The sequence below is a fragment of the Gobio gobio genome (genome assembly GCF_949357685.1).
Source record: "Gobio gobio genome assembly, chromosome: 12".
Classification (NCBI taxonomy): Eukaryota; Metazoa; Chordata; class Actinopteri; order Cypriniformes; family Gobionidae; genus Gobio; species Gobio gobio.
In genome coordinates this window covers 41,132,005-41,152,717 of record NC_137105.1, presented here as the reverse complement: position 1 = coordinate 41,152,717, position 20,713 = coordinate 41,132,005, and the positions used below count along the sequence as shown (strand labels likewise).

The following is a 20,713-nucleotide window of genomic DNA, read 5'->3' as shown; positions in this document are numbered from 1 at the left end:
GTTACAACCTACTTAGTCTCATGTAGCCAGAATTTCAACTGAATCACATATGGTCAAGTCCACATAGCAGTTTGTTCTGGCCAAGAACCGCCTACTTCACATTGGCCAATCACAGTGGCTCTTCACAGTTTATTTTGGCTCTATATTTAGCAGTGCGTTTCCTCCTCCTGAGAGAAATAAACAATTCTTCTTGTTGACATTGTTAACTCTTTCCCTGCCAGCGTTTTTAAAAAAAGTTGCCAGCCACCGGTCAACTTTTATGAGTATTTAGAACTTTCATTTTTGTTTTGAGGTCACTCAACTGACACATTTGAAGTAATCTGAATTGTTTCATTGTTTTGAGTCTTATGAACTTGATTCTTTTCATTAAGACAAACTTAAATGTAACTGAAAGGGCTGGCATTTCTATTTCCCATGCTTTGCCATGACACTCAAAAGAGAGCGTAAATGCTAAAATGAAATATTATATCATGTTTTTTATTTAGCAGTGCGTTTCCTCCTCCTGAGAGAAATAAACAATTCTTCTTGTTGACATTGTTAACTCTTTCCCTGCCAGCGTTTTTAAAAAAAGTTGCCAGCCACCGGTCAACTTTTATGAGTATTTAGAACTTTCATTTTTGTTTTGAGGTCACTCAACAGACACATTTGAAGTAATCTGAATTGTTTCATTGTTTTGAGTCTTATGAACTTGATTCTTTTCATTAAGACAAACTTAAATGTAACTGAAAAGGGCTGGCATTTCTATTTCCCATGCTTTGCCATGACACTCAAAAGAGAGCGTAAATGCTAAAATGAAATATTATATCATGTTTTTTTTCTTTCTTTCTGTGATTACATGATAATTTTAAGTTAAATGTATGAATTAGATTCCTCAAATATTTGAAGTTAAGAGCAATTAAAATGTATGGGTACAAAAAAAAACTATGACACTTCTGATGATTAAAATCTTTTCCGAAACAATCAGAGATGAAAGCTTCAAAGATTCAAGAAGCTTAATTTCTCCATCCATATGGGCCACAACTGGACCAGATGTCATTTGCTATCTGGGTAGCATATAAGAGTGAAAATTCTGTCAATGTCGGGGAAGCGGGGAATAGGATAGCGCTACAACCAACCAGAGCAATAAAGAAGGTGAAGCGTAGCTTGATAGATTAAACTTTCGCCGTATCCAGTCGGCAAAACTCTGAACACATCTTCCTTTCTTAAGAATGACTTCAGTGCCGTTCTTTGTTCTTTTCTCAAAGAAAAGCTTAACTCCAAGTCTTCCAGAGTCACGGCCAAAGCCGATTCGAAAGACCGCCGTTCGCCAGCTTCTTTGTTTACAAGTAGCACGCGGAACCGCCGCAACTCTGCGGTCATTATGTTAAGCCCGCCCACCGACTCTATACACGATGTGATTGGCCTGACCAGAGTTTGGTTTTTCCAACTCGCAAGGCAACGGAGAGTTGCTAGACGACCCTGGCTGTAAATTAGATTTGCTGCCACTAGGGCTAGCGTTTTCTCACAAATGACGAAAATGTCCGTCAATGACGAGGAAAGAGTTATCTTTCTATAACAAAAGTGAATATCATTTGATTTGATTCCACTAAACTGTCGAACTTTGACAAATCAAGTGATTCAAAACTAATCTATAAGAGGGTCTGGCAAATCATTTTAAATTTAGTCTAGTCCAGGGGTTTTCAAACTTTATGAAGCCAAGGACCCCCAAATATGATGAATCTTTTATGAGGGACCCCCTTCCTGATCAATATATTTTTATGTATGTAAAAAACATTAAAACTTTTAGATAAGTGTGACATTATAAATACAACATATTGTTTCCAAACTTAAATTGGCTATATTAATGTTGGATGTTAAACCTAAAGAAGAACATTTTCAATTTAAATTATTGATATAAGCAACTTTCACAATAAATGTATATAAACAGCTTACATACTGGGTTAAGAATACTGCCTTACAACCCAGTGAGCAAGATAAAGGGGACTATAGTAAAAAAAAATATATATATATTCTGTAAAGTATGTATATGGCAAGAAAGGAGAGAAACATTTAGAAGTGAAACAGTTGGAATGTTTGGTAGACTTTATCCATTTTTGCTTTGTCTTTTTATTCTCTGAACTTTTCTGGGGACCCCTTAACTATCTGGAGGACCCCTGGCCGTCCCCGGACCCCAGTTTGAAAACCCCTGGTCTAGTCTACATTTAGTTTAGTTTATTAATTATCATTTACATAATTTCCAGATACTTTGCATTGTTTTATAGGTTAAGCCATAATTGTTCAAATGAGAATTGACCTTGATTAAATAATAATAAAAAAAAAATTCCAAGGGGCAAAAATAAAACGTAACTCTCTGGGACCAGGTCGGTTATAATGGTTTTTTTTTTCTTTTCCTATTCTGATCCCACACATGGATTTGTAATTACTCCATTGAGCAAACTCAATAATCTCAGCAGTGCTCAGGTCCTCATTATATATCAGGTATTCACAGTAATCCGGCCCTCACAGACACTGGGGCTCTCATGGTCGTGTGGCCTCACGCTTAGTATGTTCTTAAGATTCAGCTGTCGTAATAATAAGGTCATGGTAAAAATAAACAAATCACAGTTCATTAACTATTTATGCCGTGTTGTGGAAAAGTCATAATGTTCCTTTAATTCTGCATTTTAAGAACCTCTATCAGAGTCGAAGTTCCAGGTCTCAGAAGATGTTAACTTTATTGTAGAAACAACAAAGATGCCATCTGATGATCTCAATCGCAAGTCACACTTTTATAACCAATGATCTCATTTGCAGGTGCTCTTATCCTTTTCTCTTCTTGGAATCTCCCAAGTACTCCCCAACACTTTCAGTTACTTCATTAATTGGCCCTCTTGTTCTCTTTGTAAGGGTGGCCGACTGCTTTTTTGCCTCATTATTTCATCAAGAGAAGAACATATTAAAAGCCATGTGAACCAAAAGAGCATCTTATCAGTGCAGATGGCAACTGCAAGCAGATAGAATCCCATTCTCTCCCGTGTGACTTCTCTCAGTCATGCAGGCAATGAGGCCTCAAAACACTTCTAAGCAAATTGATTTTACAATTGTTTTCTATAGGATAAATAAAATACTTCATCAGCTGCAGCTATCCACCCAAAACTTTTCTGGGTTGTTGGCACAGCAGCTCCCTAATGGACACAGAGAAATATGATGAAACATTCACAGTAAACAAAACAAACCAGAGTGAAACAGAAAAGTATTCCTAGAGGTGCCCCATTTACTTGATAGATGTTGGGTAGTGGTTTGTAGATAATGCAATTTTTTGTTTGTTTGTTGGAAAAACAGTTTAACAGCTCACAGCTTCATACATACACTTTCACAAATGAAATATACATTTTCTTATAATAATAATAATAATAATAATAATAATAATAATAATAATAATAATAATAATATGAGAAATACAATATTTGATAGCACTGATGCTAAAATGCCCCAAAATGGTAAAATATACAAATGCTATTTGACATTATAGGTGCAAAAAATGGCTAAGCAAGCTATTTATTTTTCAGATTACATATTTGTTTTGAATTGTGCGCTGAATTATCTCGTTTGTGAAATACTTCAGGCAGCCTCATGCAGCAAAACAAATGCAAATTTTAAATCGCTTGCTGTCCACATGCCGGGTTGGGATTTGCTTTCACATTTTTGAAAACCCCAGAAACGGTTTGTGCATATCTTAACTTTTGGTTTGTGACTTCCAAGTACTCAAGCTACTTAGAGAACAGATGGCAAAGTGAGACACATTTAGACTGTGATAAAGCACGTCCAAGTGCCACATTCCTAGCAAGAGATGTCTGGTGTTTGGTATGAATGGGCAAAAAGTGTGATTTGCAAACAAACATTCAGTTTTAACTCAATACATAAACCTCAAATAAAAAAAGGAGGAAAAGTCAACTTTGGCAAACGGCACAGTTTCTGTACAATGTGCTTATAGATCTCTTTCCTTGCTAATGATCATATTCAAGATCTCCATTTGAATATATGAACAGCTCCAGTTCTAATTAAACAATAAATAAAACAAATAGGACAGCTTTTTAAATGTCTCACATTTATATAAAATAATGTTTATACATTTAAACTGACAGAATAATTTCAGTACCTATATATTTCTAATATTTCTATATCTATTTCTATAACTAAATCTAATGGTAAATTCAGGTTGATTGGGACACTTTTTGCCATTAAGATGACTTGAAAATAGTGTCCCAATCAACCTGGATTTACCCTACTATCTGTTTCTCACCTCCAAGTGTCTCCTGTGTGTCTCTAGCAAGGTAAAATATTGTTCCTATTAAAATACACGAATACTATCGCTAAATGGAAGGTGGCTGGTCGAATAATCGTCACCCTCCACAAAAAACGGTTTGCATATACCAAGAGTGCCACACGAGTCCTGAAAGTCAAAGCGTCTCGATCACCTCCAGGTGGCTGGATGTAGGTCATAAACCCCACCCTCTCCATGTAATATAATAGGACGTGAGACAAACAAAAAAAAACTAATTGCACTTTAACAAAACATTATCTGTCATTTTAGGCAGTTTTTATCACGCAGATGTTCGTTCAAGTGTTCATTCTTTAAATAAGTTTAGTTTTAGTTAGTTATTTGATGCTATAAAAACGGGGGGTTGGTTTTTGACTTCATGACAGCTGAGTGAGAGGCACCAACAGACTTTTTTCGGGATTTTCAAGTGGAGATTGGACTTTAACTTTTATTTCTATATTTCCATAACTGTTGATTTCACACCAACATAATGAGTTGTTCTGCAGTAAATTAGTACTAACCGATTTTGCGGAAGTGTGAGCGGGACCTTGATATTGCGGCTCCAATTCGTGTTCACTGACTCGGACTCCAAGTTCACTACTGCGCAGACTCAAGACTCAAGGGCTACGTCCTAAAACTGGAAAATGCTGCCTTCGGAGGACACATTTCAAGGTAGGAAAGCATCAAGGCACGTTCGAATCCAATGTTAGCTTCCTGAGAGACCTTCATCTGATTTTTGAAGGCAGCATAGATGTATCCTTCGCTGCCTTTGATATCCCACAATCCTATGCGTTCCATTCGGCGACAGACAGTTGAGCTAGAAAAAGAAAGATGGCGTCTGAAAGTTGCGGTTGCTGGTCAGTTTGTGTGTAAATGTAAGTTTTTGACCAATGTTTTCTACTTTCTAGCGAGAAATTAAATATTTAATTCTCACCAAAGCTCGCTTTATTTAGCTGTACATCATTAAACTGTTATGCTGCCTCAGAAGTCTGTCAGAAATCAGTTTATAGAGGTATTGCACTGATAAGGCAGTGAGGCAACAAGTCAGCTGCCTAGGTTTTCGGATGCAGCCTAGGTGACAGTGCCATATTGGGCTTCTCTTACTACAATGGAAGAGAGTGAAGGTGCGTTGTCCATCTTTTTTTTTTACAGTATATAGCATATACACGGAAAATGAAGAAAAAAAGTGAGACTGGGTAACAGAGAAGTTGTACACTGGTAATGTGAGTGAGAATTGCTCATGCTTGCAAACACTTCTTTCTACAAGGCAGATAAAAACACAAGAGCCTAATTGGCCCGTCTTTGAAGGTGTCTGAAGTCAGTCTCACAGTAATTAAAGTCAGGGAGTGAGGGACAAGAGAGTGCATATTTGGTTATATCCAAATAGTTGCAAATAGATGCAATGAGAGTAGATGATAAATTGGACATATTTGTCTAAGTGCATCATGATGTCCGTCTGTCTGTCTGTCTATCTGTCTTCCTCCACAACAAACTCGCTCATCCATGTCTTTATGGACCTTGCTTTGTGCACTGGTGCGCATTCATGTTAGAACAGGAAGGGGGCCATCCCCAAACTGTTCCCACAATGTCGGGAGCATGAAATTGTCCAAAATGTCTTGGTATGCTGAAACATTAAGAGTTATTTTCACTGGAACTAAGGGGCCAAGCCCAACCCCTGAAAAACAACCCCACACCATAACCCCCCCCCCCCCCCTATGCAGGTCCCTATGCAGTGTTCTTGAGCTAATCTGAAGGCCACACAAAGTTTGGAGGTCTGCAGCTATTGACTGTGCAGAAAGTTGGAGACTTCTGCGTACTGTGCGCCTTAGCATGCCTACCACTTTGTGGAGTATTTAGTAATGAGGAAATTTCATGAATGGACTCGAATGGACGAATCTATCTATCATGGTTTGAAAATTATTTCTGTCTAATGGATGTATATTTTTCAAAAACAAAAAAGATCAAGAAAATAAATCAGCATATTGCAAAAACATTTCAAGGCCTCAATACAGAAAAAGGTTTATTCAAAGTAAAAGCTGATTTATGCCACTCACAAAAGCCCTTTCTGATGTCAATGAAGCGGAGGACTGTTGAAACTCATAGAGATGGAATGCGTCAACAGTTGACAGTTCCAATGACGTTAGTGTTGAGCGTCATTAGAAGAAAATATTTGTTCACATATGAAGCCCAAAATTCTCAACATTCTTGTGGCGAGATGCTCCGTAAGTCAATATTGGGATGTTTCCATGCTTTGGTATTGGGACTGTCAAGAGTGTCTTCAAAATCCATTTCATTGAGTTACATTTCACTCCAACAAATTCCATCTTTCAATGAATCCATTGAAATGAACAATGGACAGAGAGCTTGAGTGCAAATTAATGTCCCCTTGAAGGACTGCAAAGAGCTGCTTGTATTATATGATTAGATGAAAGCACTGTTACATATTTCTTCATTAGCATTTAAGCATTTGGAAAACTCTCAATCTCCTCACAGAAACTCAAACACATTGGAGCCTTGTATGTGCGTGCAGTTATTTTAAACACAAATTCTTCATGTTGATCTAACCAAGGATGTTTAAGACAGTCTTTGTCTTAAGAAACCACTTCAGTAATCATGTTATAAAACATCTGAGCCACTACTTAAGCCACACTAGATCCAAATGGTCATCATAGTGTCAGCATCAATTTCCAACAGGAACTCTTGGAAGACTCTGGATATAGGCTAAATCTTATTATAATATTCCTACATCATTCACAGCAACAAATGGAAGTTAAACCCACACACACACACACACACACACACACACACACACTGATCTCTGAAGACTTCCCTGTGATAAGGTATTCATTTTGCCAACCTAACATTATCAAACCTTTGCCATGTTACAAATTGCATTTTTGATGTGGGACAAAAAATGACTAGCTAATCAGTTTTAGATGCGATTTACTACAGTGGTGGAACCTAGTGGTCAAAACTGGGACCCTTCTTTTCTCCTAGTGGGCCAAACCTAATTACATTTCTAAATTAACCTGCAGGAGGAATTTAATAACGCTGTTGGGCCGCAGGTGGTCTGCGGTCCATTTCGGGCACCCCTGCTCTATTTTGCTATCTGATGAATGTTGTCATCAGTCTTCTTTTGATGTCTGCTGTTGTATCCTTGATAGAAGCAATTACTGATGAGTCATGGGTAATGTAGTGTGCTAGAATAGGATCATGTAGCCATCTCTTACCTTTTGATCCTTTAAAAATGTATCCTTTTGTGCTGCCTGATTTTAAGCCTGACTTAAACCTCCAATCAAAAGATTGAGCCATCAGAGTCACGAATGGAGATAGTATGATATATTTGTGCAATCAATAGGGACGTTAGAGTTGGAGACAGAAATCGGGATGATATGTCAGTTTATTTTGGTATTAGAATTGATTAAACGCTCTAGTCATCAGTGAGTCAGTGTGACTAATTAAACCCAAGGGTTCAGAGAATAGAATTACGCTAATTACGGCTTCTTCAGTGCTCAGTAGGAGAGTAGCGCATCTTCCTCACATGTAATGTGCACACACACACACACACACACACACACACACACACACACACACACACACACACACACACACACACACACACACACACACACACACACACACACACACACACACACACATTTTTTGTTGACTAGTATACTTACATTATCCCAAACATTTCCAACGTTTAATCCAGCGAAATCTGCAATTACCAAATTCGACTGTCAATGATGTCATATCCACATTAACTTTGATTTCCAGTTTTACTTCCGTAGAAACCATGGAATCACCAAAGACACTTTAATATATTGTGTGTTTTGTTAGACAGATGAGCAACTGTTTGGATACCTTTATCTACAGAAAACTAATCATTGTTATATAGCTCAACAAGGTTAGTCTTATAGTTTGAATTGCTTGTTTTCTTGATAGTTTTTACCATGCCTCATAGACAATACTACACTCACCTAAAGGATTATTAGGAACACCTGTTCAATTTCTCATTGATGCAATTATCTAATCAACCAATCACATGGCAGTTGCTTCAATGCATTTAGGGGTGTGGTCCTGGTCAAGACAATCTCCTGAACTCCAAACTGAATGTCAGAATGGGAAAGAAAGGTGATTTAAGCAATTTTGAGAGTGGCATGGATGTTGGTGCCAGACGGGCCGGTCTGAGTATTTCACAATCTGCTCAGTTACTGGGATTTTCACGCACAACCATTTCTAGGGTTTACAAAGAATGGTGTGAAAAGGGAAAAACATCCAGTATGTGGCAGTCATGTGGGCGAAAATGCCTTGTTGATGCGAGAGGTCAGAGGAGAATGGGCTGACTGATTCAAGCTGATAGAAGAGCAACTTTGACTGAAATAACCACTCATTACAACCGAGGTATGCAGCAAAGCATTTGTGAAGCCACAACACACACAACCTTGAGGCGGATGGGCTACAACAGCAGAAGACCCCACCCGGTACCACTCATCTCCACTACAAATAGGCTGCAATTTGCATGAGCTCACCAAAATTGGACAGTTGCAGACTGGAAAAATGTTGCCTCGTCTGATGAGTCTCGATTTCTGTTGAGACATTCAGATGGTAGAGTCAGAATTTGGCATAAACAGAATGAGAACATGGATCATCATGTCTTGTTACCACTGTGCAGGCTGGTGGTGGTGGTGTAATGGTGCCGGGGATGTTTTCTTGGCACACTTTAGGCCCCTTAGTGCCAATTGGGCATCGTTTAAATGCCACGGCCTACCTGAGCATTGTTTCTGACCATGTCCATCCCTTTATGACCACCATGTACCCATCCTCCGATGGCTACTTCCAGCAGGATATTGCACCATGTCACAAAGCTTGAATAATTTCAAATTGGTTTCTTGAACATGACAATGAGTTCACTGAACTAAAATGGCCCCCACAGTCACCAGATCTAAACCCAATAGAGCATCTTTGGGATGTGGTGGAACGGGAGCTTCGTGCCCCGGATGTGCATCCCACAAATCTCCATCAACTGCAAGATGCTATCCTATCAACATGGGCCAACAATTCTAAAGAATGCTTTCAGCACCTTGTTGAATCAATGCCACGTAGAATTAAGGCAGTTCTGAAGGCGAAAGGGGGTCAAACACAGTATTAGTATGGTGTTCCTAATAATCCTTTAGGTTAGTGTTTTTTGTCAAGTGGCTAACAGCATAATCAGAGAGGGCTTTCTCCATCATACAATATATTAAAAAATTAAGTGCATGTCATTTAGCAGCACAAGTCTAATATTGATTGACACTGCAAGTGCAACAAGTCTCTCATACCAGGCCCCGCGCTAACGCACAGAGTAACGTTAACAACTTTAAACGCACTCAAATGTATGATTGTTTTAACCATGTAAAACAGCTCTGTGTTACCCCACATGCGCAATGACTGCAGCATAAAGCATAATAAAAGCTCTGCTGGACTCGAGACCGGTGTGTCGTGCTTGTCTCGCATTGGCATTCACTCCAGCAGCCTTGTTCCGCTCCCACGGCTCATGGCCTGCCCTGCTTCATACCACAGTACGTCAATAAAACTTCAATACATCAGTTCACCCATGAACATGATTTCTGCCTGAGTTCATTCCCTTCCATCGGCTGTGGAGGTTAAGACGACAACTCCCATGAATCCACTCTCATTCACGGTGCAATCAAGCTACGTCTCTAAGCAAAGCGACCTCTAATGGCGAAAATTACATATTGTGCCTTTAACAATATAATGATGATACATTTGAACTTAAAGGTTTACCTGTGTTGTCAGTACAAGGGTATTTTTCATAAATGTCAGGGGCAGCATGTCATATCCATTGACCAAAACAATTTTTTTGTATCATGAACACCTTTTAATGTATAAAAACTGAATAACCTATTCCCATTGGGACAACCTTGAACATGTTCTCAGAAAAAGTCAGTATGCGTATAATAAACTGTATCTTTTGCCTATTCATGTTCAGCAGACATGTATGTATCTATGGAAAGAGAAACTTACAATGAGAAACAATCACTGGAGTGTGGCAACCAGCCCTCGTCTCCCCTGTATAAAAAAAGTATAATGTATAATTTAAAAATTCAAGCAGTTTCACAGGCTGAGGAACAATTCTTTTGAAAAATGCAGAGACAGAGACAAATAAGAAAGATGTCTCAGCAAAACACATTCACAAAGCACAAATCAATATCCCGGTTCTCCTGTCTGGTGAAAGCATATGAACAAAGAACTAACCTTTAAAGTCCCAATCAGTCCTCACGCTCCCTTTCAGGCAGAAACTACTGCTCCTGTCTCCTGGAAGAGAAATGCTTTGGTGACATTTTGAATGTGAGCAAAAGCTTTTGTTCCTTGCGATTATGTGAGTGTGCACGTGCAAGTATGTGTGTGTGTGTGTGTGTTTCGCTCCTGTCAGTACTATGAGGCGTCTATAACAGGGGAAACAGAGTTAAATCCCAGAAAGCTTGGCTCACTCTCCTCTTCATGCTTGGCTAGTTAACACCTGACATTTGGTGTTGGAGGGGCAATCCCTGAGCACTCATCTCAGAGAGCGAGAGAGACAGAGGAAGAAAGTGAGGACAGAAAAAAATGCGGATCAATAGCATTTGTGAAACCTCCTCTAGTTCTGGCAGGAATGCTGATATCCTTTTACCCAAACACAAGAGAGCAGAGGCAGAAAGGACCGTAATGCATGAGCGACTTTACATCTTCACCAAACAAGCCCCAGATGGGTTAGTGTCAACAGAGAGACACTGACCGTCAGATGGACAGACAGACAGAGAAAGAGCAAGAGAGATTACGATGCCGGAGAAAATATAAATCAGCTACCCAGGACATACACTTGATCCACTCAATACTCATTTAGCAATTTAGTTCTACTCCTGATAAGTAACCATAGCAACAGACTTCCTCTGCTCCAGGGAAGCAATAGAGCAGCCAGGAACACACACACACACACACACACACACACACACACACACACACACACACACACACACACACACACACACACACACACACACACACACACACACACACACACACACACACACACACACACACACACACACACACACACACACACACACACATATCATAACCTCTTTTTCTTTAAATATACACACTTTTTCATTCCGGAGTGAATTGTGTTTTAATGAATCAGTTGAGTGAATGATTTAATGACTCGGTTGTAACCTATAGAAATAGTCACTAAAATTCCTGCCACTGTCACAAAAAAGTAGTTAATATAGAATAACTATACACATTATTTTGCTACACCAGTGGAGGTTCCAGCAAGCAACATTATAATCATATATTCCTGATGTTTCACAGACAGTTTCATTCCTGAATGAATTAGGGATTTTTTTAAACGAGGGGAGTGAATAATTCAACGACTCATTTGTGTCGTTCGACACAAATAATGTAATGACCAATATCCTCACCACTGTTGGAAATGCGCAAACACCAGCAAGTGGAGTGACACAAACCGTGGAAAGTTCCAGAGCTGTTGGACTGTTCATCAACACCTTTAAATGCCACCAAGTTAATGTGCCCCCCCCCCACCCCCCCCCGACCCACACACAAATTTACAGTATGTATTAACGTGCCCCTATTATGGTTTTTCAAACATTCCCTTTCATGCAGTGTGTAATATAGCTGTTTGTGAATGTAAACATTCTGCAAAGTTGTAAAGTCGAAAGTGCATGATAAATAAAGTTATTGTCTCCCAAAAGAAAGAATCAACTCTGAACCGTCTATACGAGTCATTTGCAATTAAAATCCCTCTGCGTTACAGTTCTACATGACTAGAAAAGACATTTGGGTAACGCTTTAGATTACGGCCCGGAAAGTACTGCGTAAGTAAAGAGTATAGTGTACCTATAAAGTAAGTATTTGTAGGTATAAGGGAACAATATGTAATATTGGGGGAATAAAGGGGTAACTATCAGGAAAATTAACACATTATTTATACTGTAAGTATTTTTTAATTAAGGGGTAATTCCCCTTAAAATCCATGTAGTTACAGGGTAAGTATGAATCTGTGGCCTGTAAATTAAAGTGGTGTTTGTTCCCCTCTTGTTTAGTGTAGTTACAGGGTAAGTATGAATCTGCGGCCTGTAAATTAAAGTGGTGTTTGTTCCCCTCTTGTTTCGTGTAGTTACAGGGTAATTACAATAAACAACACATACAAAATCTGATATCACTTGGAAATATTTATTTGAAAAACAACTTAATCCAAAACAGATTTGACACTTCTTATTCATTTTTTAAAAATAAAGTTTTCATTAAAATAATAACGTCCGGACAGAAAGAGGCACGTTTTGTCCCTTTTTTGTTTCTCTTGGTTTCTCCTCCTCTTGTTCCTCTTCTTCTTTATTGTTATTTTCACAGTTGGATCTTAAGATGAATTGATATTTTGTATTATTATTTATTAAAATAAAAAGTACACCAGAAATGCTCTCATAATTTACTAATCTAATCTTTTTGCATCCGATCAGCTGTTACCAGGGCGTGGATGAGAAGCTTCAAGCTTTCATGACGTTCTTGCCAGGGTTGGGCAGTATTTCAAATACATGTATTTAAAATACATATTTGAAATACAAAATACTATTTTGTATTTTGTATTTTAAAGCCTTTCATCAACTAGTTCAGACCAGACATGCCCCTCCCCACAACCCCAACATTCTTTTTCTGGAACTTTTCTGGAATAATAATGTCATGGTCAATTCTACTTGTTGATTAAAGTAGCTTGTCAAATGTGTTTGAAGCATTAACGTTACTGCATGTTAGGGATGGGTGATATCATATGACAATACATATCGTAGATTCGTAGCGATGATACAAATTGTGAATCGATGGAACTTTTTCTAAATCGTTTACATAGATAGGCCTATCGGGGTAAGCAAATATATCTGTGCAGCTTTTAGTGGCAAGGAATAATTGGAATGTTGGAGTGGAAAAAGAAGCAAGGGCGAATGAGTTATTGGGTGTGATGTGATTTGTGTTATTATAACTGCCGCGAAAGGAAATTCAAATTCACAATTGCACGTAGGCAGGCAGTTTTTTTGCACGCGCGCTCTGAGACGGAGTGGAACGCTGACAAATAAGCCTACACTTTTGAATTAAAGGCCTTTTTAATGCGGCAAGCGGTGGAATCAGCACACAGTTGTGCTTTCTCTTTAGCTTTGTTCAATTGAAGCCACTGTTGCCAACAAATTTTCAGGGGAAGTTGCTAAAGGCAGATCGAGTTGTTGCTAAAAGTTGCTAAATGACATTGTGAATGTGTACATTACGTAATCGAATGGCAAAACTACGCCATTATGTAACGCATAGATATTATTTGAAATGCTAATTGAGATTTGTTTGTAAAAAAAATTAAAGCAATGTGTTAGTTAATATGTATGGAGCCCCATACATGACGTGCAAGAAAAAGAAAGTAAATTATGCACAAAATGTACTAGTTTGTTCCCTCGTTTTATAAATTGTGTGCATGATTTAGCCTACTAGTTTTTTCCTGCATGTCATATGTAGGGCTCCATAAATATGCTACCTATCTTCCGGTTTTTACAGCGATTTCCACATTTCCACAGCGATCTTAAGGAATTATGAATGAACCGCTCGCCTATTGAGCTAGCTTGTACGTGTGTTGTTTGGATTAGAGTCACTTTTCAGAAGTTGCTCAAAGTTGCCAAATAAATTAAAAAAAATTGCTAAATTTGTTGCTAGGTGCTTTTAGAAAAAATTGTTGCTAAGGTAGTCTGAAAAGTTGCTAAATCTAACATCAAAATTGCTAAGTTGGCAACACTGGTTGAAGGCTTGTTTATACTTTCGCAATTCGCATGGCTCTACGCCGCGAACCTGCTTACTGCCAGCGCTCCTCAGTGAAGTAATGCTTGACGTGCTCTCCATTGTATAATTCTGTGAAATGACAGAGGGCGACTCTGAGTAACTGTTCTCCAAACCATCAAAAAGCAGCGATGAGAGGAAGTAGTTTGCCGAATAATTTGTCAAACACTCGTCTCGTGAGAAGTTTGTGAATAAATGGATTTCTTCACATATAAACTGAACAAAACATATTAATGAATAGGCCCAGGTAGATTTCAGCCTAATAGGGACACCTGCACTGAATCACCAATTTCACATGTATTTTGTGTATTTTCAAAATACAAAATACTGTATTTGTATTTAAATACATTTTTTCCACACAGTATTTTGTATTTGTATTTAAATACATTTTTCCACACAGTATTTTGTATTTGTATTTTAAATACATTTCCATGTATTTATGCCCATCTCTGGTTTAAATACATTTCCATGTATTTATGCCCATCTCTGGTTCTTGTGCGCATTTAATCATCCGCATGACCAGAGTTTATTGGCGCACACACGTCATGCTTCAAGTTACGTCAAGCGTGAACTCAACCCTCGCATGCACACGCAGAGTCGGAAGCGATAGTCTACAGTTGACTATACATTTTTTTAAATATTGTTATTTTTCTTAAAAACACTTATCGTTTCACTTCAGAAGACATTGATTCATCCATTGGGATCGTATGGATTACTGTAGTTCCCTTTCAGTCGGTCACGTTCGACGTACATCGGAACTGACCGACGAATTGGGATCTGTTTCCAGAGACCGACCTACTTCGAGTGATTAAAACGAGCCAATGGACATTGGCATGCGGTTCACACATTCCACGCACCGCCCCACAGCGCGGGTATAAATACGGAAGTGGAATACCGCATCATTGCTTTTTAACTTCGGAGCCTAACGGTTTGCTGTATCAAGCAAATAATATCTCAGGAGAGCATGGTCACGTCGGCGCGTTGTTCGTCTCACCTTTCTCGTAAGGGCTGAGCGTCTCGCGCCGGCTGATAGCGGGGGTTGTCACGGCAACCCAGCGCGTCACTCAGCGCTCTGATGCGCGGTCGAGACTATGAAACCTCAAACGGGGTTGAGTCCCTTCACTTATTCCCCGATCTAGTTTCTTTTCTGGGGCTCCAGAAAAGGATTACTTTGGCTAATAAGCGCTGGTGACCTGAGGATTACTGTGGGGCTTCCCCGCCGAGTACATCTCTTCGGGCCCCCACTCCTCTATCGCATCACGAGCGTGCTGAGACTTTGTTTGTGGGTGGTTCATGTTCTCTCACGAGAACATGACCGCGTCGGCGCGTTGTTCACCTTGCTCTTTCATAGGGGCTGGATTGTTCAGTGCGCCGTGTGCCGTCAAGTCTGACGGCCACGCTCATTGTCTCACATGCCTGCTGGTAGCTTACAGATGGGATTGCAGGTCCTTAAAAAAAAAAAAAAAAAAAAAAAAAAGGGATAAAAAAAAAAAAAAGGGATCTAGCGTTTCATTTGGCGCTCTGGCGGAGGACAGATGTCAATTGCTGCATCGGAAAGAGGGCTGTTATGCGCTGGAAATGATAATGCTGAGTTTCCCACTATAATGGTGTGTGCTCATGCTGAATCAGATTCAGAGTTGACAGCAATGCTTTCCGGGGTGGCTGCCCGGATGTGCATTGGAAAAATTTAACAGCATGGAACTATTTGGTGTCAAAATATGGAACACCAAAAGGGCCATAACCTGTATAAGTTTTTCCCTCTCTCACTGCCCTCTGTCCTGCATGCATGAGGGTAGTCCCGACCCAGGGGTTATGCAGGAACTGCGTGCGGTGATGGACCTCGCTCTCCGGAGTGACGAAAGTCACTGCACGCTCCCTGGGTCAGGCGATGTCCACACCAGTGGTCCAGGAAGCTGGGGCTAAACCTGGCAGATATGCGTGAGCCCGACGAAGTTCGGTTCCTCATCGCCCCTGTCTGTCAGGCTGGCCTCTTCGGCGACGCCAACGAGAACTTCGCCCAGCAGTTCTTGGTGGCCCAGAAGCAGACGGAGGTGGCTAAAAAAAAAAAAAAAAAAAAAAAAAAACCTGCCCCGACGACCAGCTGCTGCCTCCACCCTGCGTCCGCCTCCACCCAGGCAGCAGGTGGCCGGGCGCAAGGGAGGTGCCCAACCCGTCCAGGGTCCTGCGAGCCTGCTAGCAAGCACAAGGGCAAGCGACCCTGAAACGGGCAGCCCAGCGAGAGAGGAATTTGCTCGGGGAGACGGTGTCCGCACCCCTCCCTCCCCCGGAGGAGGACCGGGGGGAGAATATTTTTTATTTGTTTTTTTTTTGGTTTCGGTCACGCCGCTGGCTCCCCGGAGTCCAGCGGTACCCACATTCTCAGAGCAGTTCTTCCCTCCCTGAGCCCAGAGAGGGACAGGTTGGCAGTGTGCGACGCCCCCGGGCCTTGCCATTCCTTTCCTCCCCTCTCACCCCTCGCCAGGGGACAGTAGATTGGGCACCGAGGACGCCCCCGGGCCTTCTCACCCACTCTCTGCCCCACCTGGAGTATTCAGGCAACACTCCGGGCCACCTCCGGGCCTCCCGAGTCGGGTCTGAATACTCCACCTCGCTGCCTCACCCCGGGTACGTCTGTGGTGCCGTTGATCCCGCTAGTTCGGTCTCTGGGGGCCTGGCTAGGTCTCCCCAGGCCGTCTCGCTGGCTCATCCGTACCATCAGACTCGGCTATGCGATTCAATTCGCACGCCTGCCTCCCAAGTACAGGGGCATCCTCTTCACCTCCGTGCGGAGCAGCGATGCCCATGTCTTGCGGTCCGAGATCGATGTCCTGCTGGCGAAGGGCGCGGTCGAGCCGGTTCCTCCTGCCGATATGAGGTTGGGGTTCTACAGCCCCTACTTCATTGTACCCAAGAAAGGGGGTGGGTTAAGGCCAATCTTGGACCTGCACATTCTGAATCGGGCCCTGCACAAGCTTCCGTTCAAAATGTTATCGCAGAAACGCATTTCTCAATGCATCCGTCCCCAAGATTGGTTCGCAGCGATCGACCTGAAGGACGCGTACTTTCATGTCTCTATCCTTCCTCGACACAGATCGTTCCTGCGCTTTGCGTTCGAGGGGAGGGCATATCAGTACAAAGTCTTGCCCTTCGGGCTGTCCCTGTCACCTCGCGTCTTCACGAAGGTCGTCGAGGCAGCCATTGTTCCGCTCAGAGAATGCGGCGTTCGCTTACTCAACTATCTCGACGACTGGCTCATACCCGCCCAGTCTTGGGAGCAGTTGTGCGAACACAGGGACATAGTGCTCAGTCACCTCAGCCTGTTGGGACTTCGGGTCAACCGGGAGAAGAGCAAACTCTGCCCCGCGCAGAGGATCTCTTATCTCGGTATGGAGCTGGATTCGGTCAGCCGGACAGCGCGCCTCACTCCAGAGCGCGTCCGGTCAGTGTTGAACTGCTTGAATACGTTCAAAGGCAGGACAGCGGTCCCACTGAAATTATTTCAGAGGCTCCTGGGGCATATGGCATCTGCAGCCGCGGTAACGCCGCTCGGATTGCTTCATATGAGACCGCTTCAACGCTGGTTGTACGACCGAGTCCCGAGATGGGCGTGGCAGAGCGGTCAGTACCGGGTCCTAGTTACTCCTTACTGTCGCCAAACCTTCAGTCCGTGGTCAGACCCCTCGTTTCTCCGGGCCGGAGTGTCCCTAGAACAGGTGTCGAGGCATGCTGTGGTCTTCACGGATGCCTCATCCACGGGCTGGGGGGCCACGTACAACGGGCACGCAGCTTCGGGTCTGTGGACGGGGCCCCAACTGCGTTGGCATATCAATTGCCTAGAGTTACTGGCGGTACGTCTTGCCCTGGCCCGGTTCAAGAAACCGCTTCGGGGCAAGCACGTACTGGTCCGTTCGGACAGCACTGCGGCCGTTGCATACATCAACCGTCAGGGTGGTCTACGCTCCCGTTGCATGCTCCGGCTCGCCCGCCATCTCCTCCTGTGGAGTCAGAAGTTTATGAGGTCACTTCGTGCCATTCACATCCCAGGTGCGCTGAACCAGACAGCCGACGAGCTCTCTCGCCAGTCGACACCTCCGGGCGAATGGCGACTCCACCCCCGGAGCGTCCAGCTGATATGGGACCACTTCGGACTTGCACAGGTAGACCTGTTTACTTCTCCGGACTCGACCCATTGCCAGTGGTACTACTCCCTGACCGGAGGTACCTTAGGCATAGATGCACTGGCGCACAGCTGGCCCCCGGGACCTACGCAAGTATGCGTTCCCCCCAGTGAGCCTTCTCGCACAGACACTGTGCAAGGTCAGGGAGGACGAGGAGCAGGTCTTGTTAGTTGCGCCTTACTGGCCCAACCGGACCTAGTTCCCAGAACTCACACTCCTCGCGACAGCCCCTCCCTGGCCGATCCCCCTGAGGAAGGACCTGCTTTCTCAGGGGCGGGGCACTCTATGGCACCTGCGTCCAGACCTCTGGAATCTCCATGTCTGGTCCCTGGACGGGACGCAGAGGTTCTAGGTGGCCTACCACAAGCAGTGGTAGACACCATCGCTTCAGCTAGAGCCCCCTCTACGAGGCGCCTCTACTCTCTGAAGTGGAACCTGTTCGTCGAGTGGTGCTCTTCCCGCCGGGAAGACCCCCGAAAGTGTTCGATTAACGTTGTGCTTTCCTTCCTGCAGGATGGGTTGGATCGAAGGCTGTCTCCCTCCACCCTCAAAGTGTACGTCGCAGCAATAGCGGCGTATCACGATGCAGTAGACGGTAAATCCTTAGGTAAGCACGACTTAATCGTCAGGTTCCTCAGAGGTGCGAGGAGACTAAATCCTCCTCGTTCTACCTCGTTACCCTCTTGGGACTTAGCCCTGGTGCTCAGAGCACTTCAGGGTCCTCCATTTGAACCTTTGCAGTCTGTTGAGCTAAAAATCCTGTCCATGAAGACAGTTCTCCTGATTGCATTGGCTTCAATCAAGAGGGTAGGGGACCTGCATGCACTCTCGGTCGACGAATCGTGCCTAGAATTCGGGCCGGCCAACTCTCACGTTGTCCTGAGACCCCGGCCTGGATACGTGCCCAAGGTTCCTACCACTCCCTTTCGGGACCAGGTGGTGAACCTGCAAGCGCTGCCTTCGGAGGAGGCAGACCCAGCCCTAGCTTTGTTATGTCCCGTCCGCGCTCTTCGCGCTTACGTTGACCGGACTCAGAGCTTCAGATCCTCACAGCAGCTCTTCATCTGTTACGGAGGCCAGCAGAAGGGAAAGGCTGTCTCCAAGCAGAGGTTGGCCCACTGGATAGTGGATGCCATTGTCTTGGCTTACCGGTCCCAAGACGTATCTTGCCCGTTCGGGTTGCGAGCACACTCAACAAGGAGTGTTGCTTCTTCCTGGGCGTTGGCTCAAGGCACCTCGCTGACAGATATATGTAGAGCTGCGGGCTGGGCGACACCTAACACGTTCGCTAGATTTTATAGCCTCCGTGTAGAGCCGGTATCTTCCCGCATTCTCGCCCCCAGTGGCCAGCAGCGCTAAGTGCCCATTCTAAGTGTCGGCTTGCATACGCCACTCCCGCCCTCTGGGCCGGATACGTGCGTCTATTTGCTCCAGTCGTGTTCCCCGAAAATCGGCTAACCCTGTGAGTTCCTCCGTCACCCCTCCGGTGTCAGACGTGGCGGCCGTCTGATGCCAGGCCTGCACCCGTATGCTTGTGGAACGTGTGTGTAGGCTGGGTTCCATATGTTGCGGTCCCCTCTAGGCTACCCCATATGTGTATTTTCCACGGTACCAGCTACCCTACTCGGCTAGCCCCGTGTCTTTCCCTCGACAGAGCTTCGTCTCTGGCTGTGTTCTTCCCCCCCTGGAACCAGGTTGGGTCCACCCCAGAGACTGCCATTTGTTGCACTACCCTGTTAGGTTATTCCTTATGTGTATTCCACCTCTCCTTCCATTGAAGGATGTGGTCCGCAGCGTACCATCTCCCGAGACGGGCACGCTTTCCCAGCGTTATCCAATAGTCACGCTGAGTGGGTCTTGCAGGAACAGCAGTGACTGTCCTTCCCTGCCCGGAGCCCTGACTCCCACTCTAACATAGGAGTGGTCCAGCGAGCTCAGGCAGGACGCTGGAAGGGCCAGCCTCCTGGCGTGTTGGTAGGGATCCCAATTCGTCGGTCAGTTCCGACGTACGTCGAACGTGACCGACTGAAAGGGAACATCTCGGTTACGTATGTAACCCTCGTTCCCTGAAGGAGGGAACGGAGACGTACGTCCCGTCGCCAGGTGCTGTGCCTCAGCTGAAGGCCAAGTCACTTATCTCGGCTCCTCAGTTGAAAAGCAATGATGCGGTATTCCACTTCCGTATTTATACCCGCGCTAAGGGGTGGTGCGTGGAATGTGTGAACCGCATGCCAATGTCCATTGGCTCGTTTTAATCACTCGAAGTAGGTCGGTCTCTGGAAACAGATCCCAATTCGTCGGTCAGTTCCGACGTACGTCTCCGTTCCCTCCTTCAGGGAACGAGGGTTACATACGTAACCGAGAC

At 43.6% G+C, this 20,713-nt stretch overlaps 1 protein-coding gene across 2 annotated transcripts in view; it reads right to left on the bottom strand.

Annotated features, from left to right (window-relative positions):
• The window catches only part of aqp4 (aquaporin 4), a 76,244-nt gene extending 65,557 nt beyond the window's left edge, over positions 1–10,687 (bottom strand). The window contains exons 1-2 of one of the 2 annotated variants that reach the window (XM_079831074.1): positions 10,562–10,687; positions 10,331–10,375 (exon numbers count right to left, since the gene is read on the bottom strand). The gene's annotated coding sequence lies outside the window, so the exon portion shown is untranslated. The remainder of the gene's footprint in view (positions 1–10,330; positions 10,376–10,561) is intronic. The other variant, XM_079831075.1, reaches the window with a different exon arrangement.
• Positions 10,688–20,713: the final 10,026 nt, after the last annotated feature.